This window comes from Molothrus ater, chromosome 16 (genome assembly GCF_012460135.2).
Source record: "Molothrus ater isolate BHLD 08-10-18 breed brown headed cowbird chromosome 16, BPBGC_Mater_1.1, whole genome shotgun sequence".
In the NCBI taxonomy this organism is placed as follows: domain Eukaryota; kingdom Metazoa; phylum Chordata; class Aves; order Passeriformes; family Icteridae; genus Molothrus; species Molothrus ater.
The window spans coordinates 12697087-12711179 of NC_050493.2; the positions used below are offsets into that span (position 1 = coordinate 12697087).

Consider the following 14093-nt stretch of genomic DNA (forward strand, 5'->3'; position numbering starts at 1 on the left):
CCACTTCAGCACAAAAAGTTAACCTTGAACAGGTAGCTAATGATCCAGGCCACTCCAGCCTCAGCAGCAGTGAATAAACAGATTTTAGCAGAGCAAAGCAAAGGCAGTCAGGAGAGAGGAGTGGCAATGAAACAGGCCCCAGGACACTTCAGTGAGCAGGAAAGTCAGCAATGAGCCCACTGAGTGAAGAGCGTAAGAAATCATTTCTCCAGACTCTCAATGCAGTCAAACAGCTTTTGGTTCAAGATTTTCCTCCTCTCCAAATTTCTCGTCCTTTGCCAAACAGTGAGGAACTGTTTGATACACTTGATATGTTACTGCTACATTTAAATGGCTTCAACACTGCTCAAATCCTCAGTAATACTTTGTAACCTGTCTAAATTCAGAAAACAGAGATGATGAGAATGAAAATGTAGCACAGTGCCCTTCAGATCCTCTGTCATTTGCAATCTGAAGTATGCAATTAATGCCAGGGCATCTAGGGAATATAAAGTGCAGAATGTGCAGAACCTAAGGTGTGTGATCTTCTGTAAGTACAATAAAATATCTGGCATTCTGTATTGATCCTTGCCATAATATAAGAATTATTTTGAACAATAAGTAAAATGAAAGCAGCCACCTACCTTCACTTAATACTAGAATTAAGTAAATATAAGCCTGCTATCACAGGGAGGCACAGACTTGGCTCACTGTATGGGTTTCTTTCAAATGAATTAATGTTCAGATATTATTGATCCCTGAGAAGTCAAGAGTGGGATTAACACTCCTTTCATGCCTGGCACCATTCTCTGCTCTACCCTGTGTCTGACCAGCCAATACCAACATGAAAACAGCATTTCTTAACTCTGCCTCACCTCGAGCTCTGGGTGCAGCCTGGGGCACCAGGACAGAAAACACAGGAAGCCATTGGAGAGCTTCCAGAGGAGCCCACAAGGATGGGGAAGGACTGGAGAGCAGCAGCTGGGGGCACTGGGTCTGTTCAGCCTGGAGGAGCCTGAGGGGACCTCATTGTGGTCTCCAACATCCTCATGAGGGGCAGTGAAGGGGCAGCTCCAATCTCTGCACCCTGGGACAGGGAATGGCTGGGGCTGGGCCAGGGCAGGTCAGGCTGGATTTTGGGAAAGGTTCATCCCCAGAGGGTGCTGGCACTGCCCAGGCTCCCCAGCGAATGGGCACAGCCCCGAGGCTGCCAGAGCTCCAGGAGAGCTTGGACAATGCCCAGGCACAGGGTGGGAGTGTTGGGGGGTCTGTGCAGGGCCAGGGGTGGGACTGAGTGATCCTGGGGGTCCCTGCCAGCTCAGGATATTCTGAGACTCACAGGGCAGAATGTGTGGCTTGCCCAAGCACAGCAGCACCCATGGCTGCAGGGCCACCCCAGCTGTGCCAAGCCCTGAGCCAAAGGCACTCCTGGCCTGGTGCTGCTGTGGCTGCTCAGCCCAGCAGACAGACAGCAGGACAGACAGCTCTGCCAAACAGGCCCTGCCTGCTGCAGCTGGGCTCTGTCACTGCTGCAGCTGTGGCCCTGCTCAGCAGATGTGGCCGTGTCAGGGACACCAGGGCTGCTGGCTGTGATTATCACTGCTGTTAATGAAGGGATGGCACCATCACTGGGGTAAAAAGGATTTATTGCTCACACAGACATCAGTCTCAGAGGCTGTGAGATCTGTGACACAAGCAGCCAGCCACAGCTCAGAGTGGCCACAAGTTCTTTGTTACAAGGCAATATTGAACTTTCTAACCCAGTGGATAGATGCCACAAGGTTTATTTTGCTTTTCTGACCTATCACCTTTAATTAATTTTGCTGCATTGTGGATACTTTTGTCCAACAGGCTTCTGTCTCACATGCACACAGATGCTTCTACCCTAAATTCTAAACTCTCAGCTTACTCTACACAACCACACCCCTACACTATAAACCCTTCACCATTTTATCAATGCAGTTTCTCACTTACTTAGGGCATAATCTCACTTCCAACCATAGAAACACAAGTTTATGATTTTTCTACTCAATATCTGTTTATTTTATTTTTACACCAATCCAAGCTTCTCCCAGGGCTGCAGTTCAAACCTTTCAGTGGGAGTTTCTATTTTTCCATTTCCCACAGGTGGCCACCAGCACCCTGGACAGGGACTGGGGAGGGCCAGACTGTCTGATGGGAGTGGGGAAAGATGAAATACAAACCACACCCTCAGCAGCCAGCAAAGAGTAACCAGCACTGGATTTGGCAGCACGCTGGTAAAACATTCCCCTACCCAAGCAATAAACCCACTGAAAAGAGGAGAAAAATGCTGGGCTGGGAAAAACCCTTCCCTTCCTGAAGATACAGCTGTCAGCACTGCCATGGCAGCAATTCAGGGCACACAAAGAAATGATTGTCCTCAGGGAGATTTTGGTACACAAGAAAACACTCCAAGTACAGTTAAAAAGTTCTCTAGAGCACCACATGCATCTCAGTAAGTTGAGCATTGAGGAAACAATCTGACACTGGAGCAGGCACTTCCCCACACTGGAACAGGGTGAGCAATGCATCATCCTGCTATTTGTGGCCTACCACTCCATTACTGCTCCTCTATAAAATTACATTGCTGATAAAAATTTATGTGTCAAACATTTTTGTGATTACAGACCAAAAGTCAAAATTTGCATTTAAATAGATGTATTAAAAACTCGGCAGCACAGGTAGAAGAGGGAAATGCTGTTTTAAGGAAATTTAAATAGGGAGCATGAGCACAGAAGGGATTTTTCTTCTTAAATGATTTGAACAATTTTGGTTTTATTACTGTTCTTGGGTCCAATTCAAAGTCAAGATTGGAACCATAGTATCCTGTAGCCCTGGACTCATCTCAGGAGGAGCTCAAGAAAATAGGTCTCTTTTCATCTTTCCATTGGGAATGACCCCATTTGTTGTGAATAAAGTATTTTTCTGTTCTCAGCCCAAGCCCACACTTTTCCCCAGCTCCAGCCCAAGCCATGCAATCCTCCTTTGCTCCCAAGTTCTCCACTCACTTTTCTTTGCATCAGCCACCACAGGCTCAGCTGCAGCCACTGCATTCCTGCCCAGGCAGCAGGGCCACTGCTGAGAGGGGTTCCACAGGATATTCCAGGCTGGAAGGGACCCACAGGGATTTCTGAGCCCAACTCTCAGTGCATCACCCAGACACAGCTCACATCCATGGCCTTGGTGACATCAGCACCGTGCTCTCACCAGCTCAGCTGGGGAATTTTCAGTGTGCAGCCTAAAACTTCACCAGACATTCTCCCACTGCCTGACATCAACTACCCCCTTGGACTTATATTTTATTGTGCCCCTTTGTATTCAAAGGGTTTCTGATGCTAAAGAAATCTTTTTTCTGACCTCTCCCTAGTATCTTTTCTTTCTTCTCATTATACACTTTTTATTTTCCTTGTGTTGTCAAGATTTAACTTCAACCCTTGCCTCCAAACCTGATTTTGTACTTTTAAATGGCACCTAAATCTTGGCAATGGAATGCCTGTGCCCTTTATAGTCCAGCTGGGATCACCAACACATGCTCTCGACATAAAAACCATATAAATCAAAGCTGTGCAGTGCTTTTTTTTTTTTTTTTTTCCTTTCTTGACAGGCTTTCCAACCATGATAATGATACAACATGAATTCCATTATTGTTAATGGAAGGAGTTACATTTAACTGTTGTCAGTTTTAGCTCTGCCATGAGTCAATGCCTTCCTAAACATGCTGGTTTATTCTAAGAAGAAACTGCTCCATAATCAAATCAGCCCTTGGAAACACAGATGTAAGCACAGCACAAAACCATCATAACTAAATTATCATTTTAGGTGTGTGTTTGCTGTCTTCTTCAGACATTCTGTTCTTTCCTACAGAATCATTTCTTTAACACTGGGAAAATCTGTCTGGGAACAGAAATTTCAAGTATCAACGGAGATTAGTCATGAGAGGATTTCCTGAAAAATTCACAGCAAAACTTTTCTCCTTCACAGGCAATCCCTAAATTTCTTCAAGGAACCTTTTTCAGGGAATGTAGAAATACAGTCAGAAGCATAAAGAACACCACACAAGCAAGTGTACTTTCCTGTGTTGACTCATCCTGGCCTTGCAAACAACTCTTATTGGCAGCAAAGTTTTCTCATTCTCCCTCCACAGCACAGAGCTGCTCCCAGGGCATTCCCAGGGGCCTGAAGCAAAAACTGTGTCCAAGACATGGGGAGCATCAGTGCTGCTCAGGAAATCCCAGCAGTGCTTCCCTGCCAGTGGGGGCTTGCAGACAACCAACACAAAACCTAGAAGTGGAGGATTAAATTCTCTATTACAACATTTTCTCCAGCTGCTGTATAATATAATGTAATTGGCTAATATATTGGCTCCAGTCAGAGTCAGTAAATTCCTCATTTTCATTAAGCATATTTCAGAAAAACCTTTGCTTGCATTTTTATATAACACATATAATAGGGCCATTTCATAAAATATAGTGAAGTATATTGTCACCATCATATTTTCTGATAAATCCCCTTATCCAGGATTTTTCTCTAGGTAGCTGAGGAGCCTCAGAGAAAAGGAAAACAATTCTGATCTCATTTGCTTCTCCTGTGTTGTGCTCATGTGGAATGTGTTTGGAGATTGTTTACCCACAGGTGATTGTTCCATTGCATTCTGCTGGGAGTTGTTTTCACTCTTTGGCCAATCAGGGCCAAGCTGTGTCAGGACTCTGGAGAGAGTCAGGAGTTTTCATTATTATCTTTTTAGCATTCTGTAAGTATCCTTTCTGTATTCTTTGGTATAGTTTAGTATAGTATTCTTTAATATAATATGGAATCCTTTAATATAATATAGTATCATAAAATAATAAATTAGCCTTCTGAGAACATGGAGTCAGATTCCTCATTCCTTCCTTCATCTGGGAACTCCACAAATACAAGAAAATATCAATTATATTTTACTCAGGGCTGGGCAGGGTGATTTTTTAGGTAACAGATGTTACCTGACACCCACAGGCTGCTGTCTGCTCTCCTTTTCCTTGAAGCCACCAAGCAGCAGCAGAGGGATGGAGTGGCAGCTGTGAAATCCCAGCTCAGGGCAAGGCCAGGCCCAGCAGGGCTGATGGCCAGGACAGCACAGCCTGCTGGAGTTAACCCCAGAGACAGAGGCTGCACAAACACCACAAATACTGAGCGTCCTCCTCATCCAGTATTTCCCCTTCCTAAATTGATTCCATAACATAATAAATCTTCTGAACTGTTTTCTATCCCTCTTTGCTCCATTTTTTTTCCAGGGGTTTGCCTGCTTTTTTTTTTTTGTCATCTGTTGCACACACAGCAGCACTTTCATTAAATTGTCCATTAAAAACCTCATTTTGTAGGATTTCTCCACAAAGATATCTCAATATCTAACTTCTCTCAATGTTAATGGGATTGAGGCACTACAATAAAATCATGGATCTCAGCTGTAATTTTAATATATATAAATGAAAACTTGGACTATTTTTTTTACCCTAAGAGGATATATAATTTAGAAGTCATTTAGAGTTTGGGAGTTTCTAATGGACATAAATTCACAAAGTCCACAGAAAATTTAATATCTCTTCATTTTCAAGGCTCTTCTTTTGAGCCTTGCAAAGATTTTTTTTTGAAGTTTCCATCTAAAATACTCTTTTCTACTTTGTTCTAATACTATGTTCAAAAGCAATTGATTTAGTGTGTGGCTATAGCTCTGCCTGAATATACATTAATAAAATGGAACTATTCTTATTCAAGAAACCAGACAGAAAGGAGTTGCTAATTTGTATCATCCGTCTATTGGCCTTCCCATTCAACTATGTGGCATTCTTTACTTATTTTCTTGTCCATTCTGTGTATTACACATAAACAATAAATATAAAAACATTCAGGGACACCTGGGGTTTGGACTATGCTGCCATCTACGCATTAGCATTGGGCATTGAAGAAGGGTCAGCACTTGATCTCTACCTGATATTCTTCTTGCACAGAGGAACATGTTGCAGTTACTGGGTTGTCACCCACAGCAGCCTCCCTGTGGGTGACATTCTCAGAACACCTCAGCTGCCACCCCGTGCCACTGGACATTCCCACCCAGCACAGGCAGCACAGCCAGGACACTCTGAGTGCACTGGGAGCCTCCATCCCGCTGCAGTTTGGGCTGCAGTCTGGCCCTGGAAGTCTGGTATTACCAATCTTCCCAAAGAATTCTGTTGGCTGTGGCAGAGTTCCCTGACCCAAGAGTCCCCCACAGCCTCAGAGCCCTCCCGGGCTCTGGTGGGAAACCCTTTCCCTCCTGTCCCCACTGACCTCACTGTTCTGTGGCCTGTTAACACAAGGCTCCTCTCCCAAATTGTCATTTTGGAAAGAGATTGAATTGCCTGTAAAAGGCACACTTTGCTTCTTCTGCCCTGTTTAATGTATTTTCCAGGCAGGCATTTGAAAGCAGCCTGGGGAGGTGTCACACCTGCTGAAGCTCCTGCATCCCACCAGTCCCCTCCTGAGGCTGGGACTGACTCTGAGCAACAGGAAACAGTAGGGGGACGAGGAGTGGTGGCAGAAACCCCTGCAACCACAGGGGCAGAGCCAGGATAATGCAAAATCCCTGTCCTTCCTGCTGAAAGGTGCAGGGGGAACCTCTGCTCACATCCACGGAGAACCAAAGTGCTCAGGAGCAGCCTTAGCAATGATGGCAAGAATGCAACAGCCCCAGCATCTCCTTAGTGCAGAGGTTTCTTGCTTCCCTCTGTAAATACCACAGCAAAAAGTGCTCAACAAATAATGCCAAAGTTCAGACCTGAAGAGTTTCACATGCACTGTCCTGGAATAATTCTCCTTCAGAGAGCATCTGTAGATTGATCTGGCCCACAAAACTCCTGTGCTGGTGCCTTGAACAAATAATGAGGTTTTCCCTGGTATCACAGCCCCTGAGCCCTGAGGAAAGGTTTTCCTCCTCCTTCCCTGCCCAGCTCTCCTGAGGTCCCCTCCTCTGGAGAGCAGGACATTAGTATGCACCCAGTGTGTCTTTGGAAAGGTTTAATCTCCTAGCAATTACCAACAGCAGAGTTTCATTATAGCTACAGCCTGATAAATACTGCAGAGGTCTCCCAGCTGTTTGTGGCTCAGTTTTAATCCAGGCACACCTGATGGGAGTGGGGACACCCTGGTCCCCCTGCCTGTGTCCCTGCAAGGGCAGCTCCAGAGGCAGCACCATGGACAGAGGGACACAGGGACAGACAGACTGCTGGGACACGCTCCAAACAACAGCTTATAAAGGGGGGTGGGTCTCGAGGGAGGACACAACGTTCAGCTAATCAGGAGAACTGGGGGTGGAACACAAAGCAGAGAATACAAGGGAGGAAAACTGCTTGGGACAGGAGGGGTTAACAACTGGATGTGGGAGAAAGGGCTTTGAAACTTGGCAGGGAAATAGCTAAGAAACAAACAGATAAACCAACACCTGGCTCAATTAAATAACAAAGGCAGGTCTTTAAAACAGGGGGAGAAAAAGCCCAAAAGGACTACCAAACCACAAATCAAACAATAAACATGGCAAATAAAAACCATAACACAACACTCTGGGTCTGCTGCCATGGACTCAGACCCACCAGGTGATCTTCTGGCACCTGTCAGAGTTTCTGATCAGCCTGAGGGTGCATCAGTACAGGTTATAATCCTAAATTCCCACTGATGTTAAATGGAAGCCTGTCACCCTGGTTTTTTAAGTTTTTCTAAACCTTCTGATGTTTACATTCTTGTAATGAACTTTCTCACACACTTTCTGTAAATAACTGATTGTTTTGCATTCTTTTATGGAGGAGGAGACATTTGATAGATTATTGGTTTGTCCAGTGTCATTGGAGAGGTGGCACTGTCACCCTCCAATCCACTGGCACTTTTGGAAATCTATACATGTTGGAGTCAGAAATTAAACTTCCCTCTTTTTTACCTTGGAGAGCTGCATGTCCACATCATTTTATTTCGTGTCCTACAGCAACATCAGCCCTACTCATGTACTAAAGGAACTAAAACCATGTGCAAAAAGGACAGAAAACAGATTGTACATGGTGTCTGCACCTAGCTGTGGGTGCTACAGGCCCTAGGAGGAACATCAGGCTCCAATCCCCATCCTTATGGGGAAAAACTGCTGAAGACCAGTACTGGAAATGCAAGAGAGAACAGCCAGAGCAGAACTGCAGAGAAATGCACTGCTGCCTCCCACCTGTGAGAAAATCTGATGCCAAGTGGTTCCCATCCCAGGACACAGTGCAGTATTTACAGTCAGGTTTAATTATCCATTTCATAATTGGGCTTGTTTCAGCAGGTGCTTTAAATCTGGGGGTGTCTAAGTCATAATTTGTTCCATCTCAAACTTTTACCACCATGTAAAATTACAATAAAAAGGCACAGGTCCTCCTTGTAGCTGCTGTAAAATGTGTGACACTACAGGAGAAATCCTTGCCAACACAAACTGATTTTCCAGGGCCTAAAGAGGACAATTCAGCTCTTACATGCATATTCTGAAACAAAAGCAGGCAGCACACCCCTGAGATGTTTCTGAGCATGCCACCTCAAGCAATCCCTCTGCAAACAAGGATTTTCTGTGCTGGGCATGAGGGCTCTTCCCTGCTGGGTGACCTAACGCTCAGACAGCAATTTCCCCTGCAATGAGAGCAAAAAAAAATGACATTCCTCTGCTCTTTGTTTGAAATCACTACTGCTGGTGACCAGGAGTAACATTCAGCATGACAAATAATTTAATGAACTACTAATTCAGAGTTGACCTTCACTGAAAGTACTGTTTAATTACCCAGTGTTTCTGAAGTCAGGCAGAAGAATGTTAAAGCATTTCTGAACAGGTGCAGAAGGCACACGTTAATTTTAATAGCAAAGGTCATTACACAGGTATTTCTGCACTTTTTCCTGGCATCTCTCCTGTCAGAGTATGTTTAGGAAGACAAGGAAGAAAAAAATATTTCATATTCTTTCAGCTTAGCAAATTCTTGTCTCCTATCTCCTTTTTCCCCTTTTTATTTTTAAAGAGTAAGTCTAAATCCAATGATGAAAGAGGAAATACATTATCTTGGACACTGAAGTGGTAAGATTAGATTGGTGCCTACATAGCTGAGAAATACTTGCAGTATGTGTTTTTATACTAATGTGTAAAAAACTTCAAAGCAGAATGAAGACATATTTTCATATAAACCTGTAAAAAGCCCCTTAACAAAACCACTCCTCTCACTGAGGAGGAAAAAGAACTTGGCAAATTAACCCATGCTTGACAATCAGCACTGTGAAAATTCTTTGTCTGAAAACAAGATCAAGTTCTTCTTTAATCTGTGGACATGAGACATGAACCAATAACTTTGCAGAGAAATAAAGATTTCTTGGCCTGTCTAGCTTTATCTTATCAGACTCCAGAAGTGGGCTTCATGTTAGAGACTACTTTTTTAAAAAAATCTTATTGCCTGAGGAAGTGTGAAAACAGCCTCAAGAAAAAGTCAGCTCTAACAATATCGAGCTTATCCTCTCCCTCTCTCATTGTTTCATCCTCCAGGCTTTGATGCCTTTCTCACAAGGACTATTAAAAGTTTCCAACCCCAGTGAGAACATGAAGAATGTACCAGAAACAACTCCTTACCACCATGTTTTCCTAAGGTACCAAATGACATCTTTTCCTTCAAATGCCACTTCATTTGTACAGAAGGCAGGCAATGTGAGGTGGGGATCACATTTTGCAGCTTAATAAAAGTGCTGCAACTGTAAAATTCATTTTCTGGTTTAAAAATGTAGTAGGGGATTTATTCTCAAGGCCTGTGAGGTTGGTAGTTGTAGTGGATGGGTCTTTTAGGGTGTGGTGGAGCTGGTTTTGCTAATTTTGGTTTTTAAGTTTTTTTAAAACCAGAAATTAGCTAGGAAGTGCCAACACTGTATGAGCATCCCTAAAGACCAGACTGAGCACTCCTATAACACTGCTCCAAGAATAAAAGAAATCAAAGGGATTTTCCCCTCTTCTTCTGTCCAAAATAACACACACCAACTTTTATTACCTGCAGCCTACATTCAGAGCAGTAGTTCTCCAGGGAATGTTAAAATGGCTCATCTGGCCCTTAGCTTTACACACTGGAGTCTGGTTCCACAAGCCAACATCCCATCCTCAGTGACAGAACAGTGTTTCATTAAGAGTAAAGTGCTACTTTTTTACACAAGGGAAAAAAAAACCCATCACTAAAAAGCAGTAAAGGGTATCAGAGTGGTCCTAGAGGATATCAACTAGATAAGGTGGGTTAAACTTGTTGAAAATCACTTTGTATTATTTAACTGGCTGTCCCTGCCACACTGAGCAAATCCAGCTGGATGCCAGGCTGGAGGGGAATTTCATGCCTTGTTGTCACAGGAAGGCTTCTGGCACCAGGACAAGCTCTGATGCCAGAGAAGCCACTTGTCTGGCCATGAGAATCCTTCTGGCACTCTGCTTTTGAAACCTTGCCCATCATGCTCTGGCTGCTGGAAATAGATTGTTGATTTTAAAAGCAAACTTAAGTTGATATCAGCATTGCCAATCAATTTCCTAGCCCCTGACTGGCTGTGTAAAATCGAGATTTCAAGGTCTTTTTTTTTTTTTTTTAAGCAGAGAAGGCCTCTGAGTGGGAAGGAGGCTGCAGCAGCCCTTTCCTGACTTCCCTAAAGCTGTGTGAGACCCCAAGGCAGTGTCTTGGATAAAGAGAACTACCCAGGCAGCAGGGCTGCCCTTGCCAGTGCTCTCCTCTCCTATTAAATGTTGGTCCCACAGCTGCCCAGCTCACCACACCACATTTGTTTGGTCTTTTTTGCAAACAAAACTAACTCTACAAACCCCAATTCATCTCCAGTCAGAGAAGCTGCCTGATCCAGCCAACAGCTAAAACAATTATTATATTTATGCCTACTCTAGGATTTTATTACCAAGTGTGCTATTTAGGTTCCAGTAGAACATAGTGGGAGATTCTGGATGGTTTAGATCCAGGCTCCAGAGTGAAGAGTGGTTTTTGTTGAAGCTGTGATATTACTGCTCTGAAATGGCTCAATAACTTCAAAGAACTGTTTGAGGGGTTTTGTTGGTCTGTAGACATTCAGCTATTAGCAAGGACAACATTTTGATTCAAGTCATCCTTAGGTCATGGCAATTAATAAACACATTCTGTTCTACAATACTAAAGTTGCCAAAAACCCCTCATATTTCAATAAATCAGATGACCATAAATCATGTTTTTACTGAAGCAAACATTAGATAATGGAAAAAATAATTGACCACACTCTTTCCTAAGCAGGCCCAGATTACTGGCGGTTATGTTAAACATAGAAATTCACATCCAAGCCATTAATGCATGCTCAAAATGCATCAATAATTCAGCAATTCTTAAGTTCAACCTGGGAAATCACTCTTTACAGATAAAATATATCACAGCACTGTTGGACCATAAGCCATCAGGTGTGAAAAAGATGGAAATATTGCCAACCCTGCCTTTTGTGCACATCAGCATAGCTCAGCACCTTCCAGAGCTGGCACTGCCCAGCCAGTTCTGAGAGGTTCCTGCAGCAGAGCAGTCTCTGCTTGCAAAGCTCTGCCCTCCCAAACGGGGATGTGGTACTGCAGAAACTGTGGGATAGGATGGAAATGCTACCCCTGGCACAGAACCCCGGGCAGAGCTGGCATGGAGGAGCAGGCAGTGCTTTGTGACACTGCAATTGTCTTGCAAACTGAAGTGGTAAGATTAGATTGGTGCCTACAGAGCTGAGAAATACTTGCAGCAGGTGTTTTTATACTAATGTGTAAAAAAACTTGAAAGCAGAATGAAGACGTATAAACCTGTAGAAAGCCCCTTCACAAACCCTAAGTTTCTGTACTGCAGAAACTGTGGGATCAGCAGGATGGAAATGCTACCCCTGGCACAGAACCCCGGGCAGAGCTGGCATGGAGGAGCAGGCAGTGCTTTGTGACGCTGCAATTTGCACTGAGTGGCTCTGTGCTGAAGGGAAATCTGGAAGGCAAAGCACTCTGTGTGTCTCACACGTAGAGGCACTAATAGCTCACTCCCACCATGGGGCCTGGGCTCCTAGAGGTTTATCATTAAAGATTTTGGTCAGTCAGCTGTGGTGGTAATTATCACATAAATTAACTGAGAGACAGGAAAACCAGAACCTAAGACAAAAAAAAAAAAAGTAAAACCTCATCTCCAGCAACAAAGTACAGGACTTCATTTTCCAGTGATATTTTCAAACCTAACACCAATGATGACCCAAGTTTTTTTTCTGGAATATTGCTTAGGTTACAGAAAGAAAGTCTATTAGTGAGTGCATTTACCCCCTGGTATCCAGCTTTTATCTGCTGACCTGTCAGAGTAAAACAATTTTGAAGATGTATTTTCAGATACAGGTGATTAGCACAGCAAGCAAAGCAGCAGAGTGAAAATTCTTTTTTGGAGAAGTGTTACTGCCAAGGAGTGTAGGTAGAAAGAAGGAAAAGCAAAGAACAAATCAGTGTGGGTACACTGGGCTACAGTGATCACATTGTTTTGGGTTGTGGGGATTTTTTGTTTGAGGTTGGTTGGGTTTTTTAGATAAGGTTATTCTGTTTTAAAATACTCCATGCCCTGCTCAGCTCTGCATGGGAATGTTATCTTTTCAATGCATTCAGCTGACAATGCAAATTTCTAAGAGAATCCCAAACCTTGTCTTTAGACAAGTGTTTAAATAAGGGCACCTTGAGATTTTACTGCTCCATTCCATTGCTCCAATACAGGTTTCAAATTTTATTTCTGCTGTCCTTGACAGAGTAGGGCTAATTTATTTTTTTATTTTTTTTAAGATATCCAACAGACAAAGCCTCTCCCTGGCACTAAATGATGTTTGCTGTTAGGAGGTTGCTGTGCATTTGTTGTCTGGTTTAGGATATTTTCTGTTCATTTAAATTCCAAGTTCATCCTTCACACGAGGAAAAGACAAAATTCCCTAACTGTTGTGGCACAGATGTTATCTCCATGTATCAACATGAAGGAGCCTGAAATGCTTGGAGATCACACTGGGCAGTGGCTGATATAACTGAAAGGGCATGACTCTTAGCTAATTTAATTATGTCAATCACTACTCCCTGTAAAGTAATATTCTCTCCTCTCCTTTTCTCTTCCTGCATCCCTGCTCAAGTGTTTAATGATGCTGTAGCAAGAGGCTGAGGTCTGAAGAAGTTCCACGAGCCTCTAACACTGGCACTGTTGCATAATTAACCCTGAGGCTGCTGAGGACAGCCGGGAGCTCTGGACACCGAGCAGGGACACCCAGAGCTGCCAGGACAGTGTGCAGCAGCTTTGGCACAGCCCCAGGAGCCCAGAAGGTGCCCAGGAGGTAGCCAGCCCTCATTGCCCAGCCAAACCCACAGTGGGCAATGCCTCCTGAGCAGGGGCAGCCTCCAGTGCCATATGTGCACCTTGGGCCCAGCTCTGTCACCAGGCACTGCTGAAGGCCCTGGCAGCCCGGCCCCAGGGACACTGAGCAGCATCCCCCGAGCCTGCCAGGCTGAGCAGAGCCACAGCAGCCTTGTCCTGGGGAGGCCAGGGGGGCCCCAAAACCCCAGCGTGGCCTCCCCGGTGCTGAGCAGAGAGCAGGGCCCGCTCCATGTGCCAGCAGCCCAGCACCACTCAGCCCCTCAGCCGGGAAGGCACATGGCTGGCTCCTTTCACATGCTAATATAGACAGGTTTGCTTCTCCTTTCTCAGTAATGTCACTTGCAGGAGCGTGGGGGGGTAGGACGGTCAGGGAGATCTCTGCAGCCAGGGCTTGGAACTTGGGGTTCATTGCAGAGGGCCTGGGTGCAGGGCCCTGCTGGGAGCTGCCAAACACAGCTCAGAGCAGGGCCCAGAGAAGAGAGGGGCAGAGAGGATGGGAGGGTGAGAGAGTATAAAGGTAAGAGCACAAATTTCCTGTTCCAATACAATAAATCTTCTTCTGTGTTGAATATTCTAATTCTCACTAACCGATCTAGTACAAGACACAAATCCTATAGCATGTACATACAGCCTATAAGAATCATTACATCACCATACTGTGTTACCTTTTAAACCCTA

General features: G+C 44.4%; 1 protein-coding gene across 17 annotated transcripts in view; it reads right to left on the reverse strand.

Moving 5' to 3' along the window:
• The window catches only part of RBFOX1 (RNA binding fox-1 homolog 1), a 1183000-nt gene that overhangs the window by 643325 nt on the left and 525582 nt on the right, over positions 1 to 14093 (reverse strand). The gene's annotated exons all lie outside the window — the stretch shown is intronic.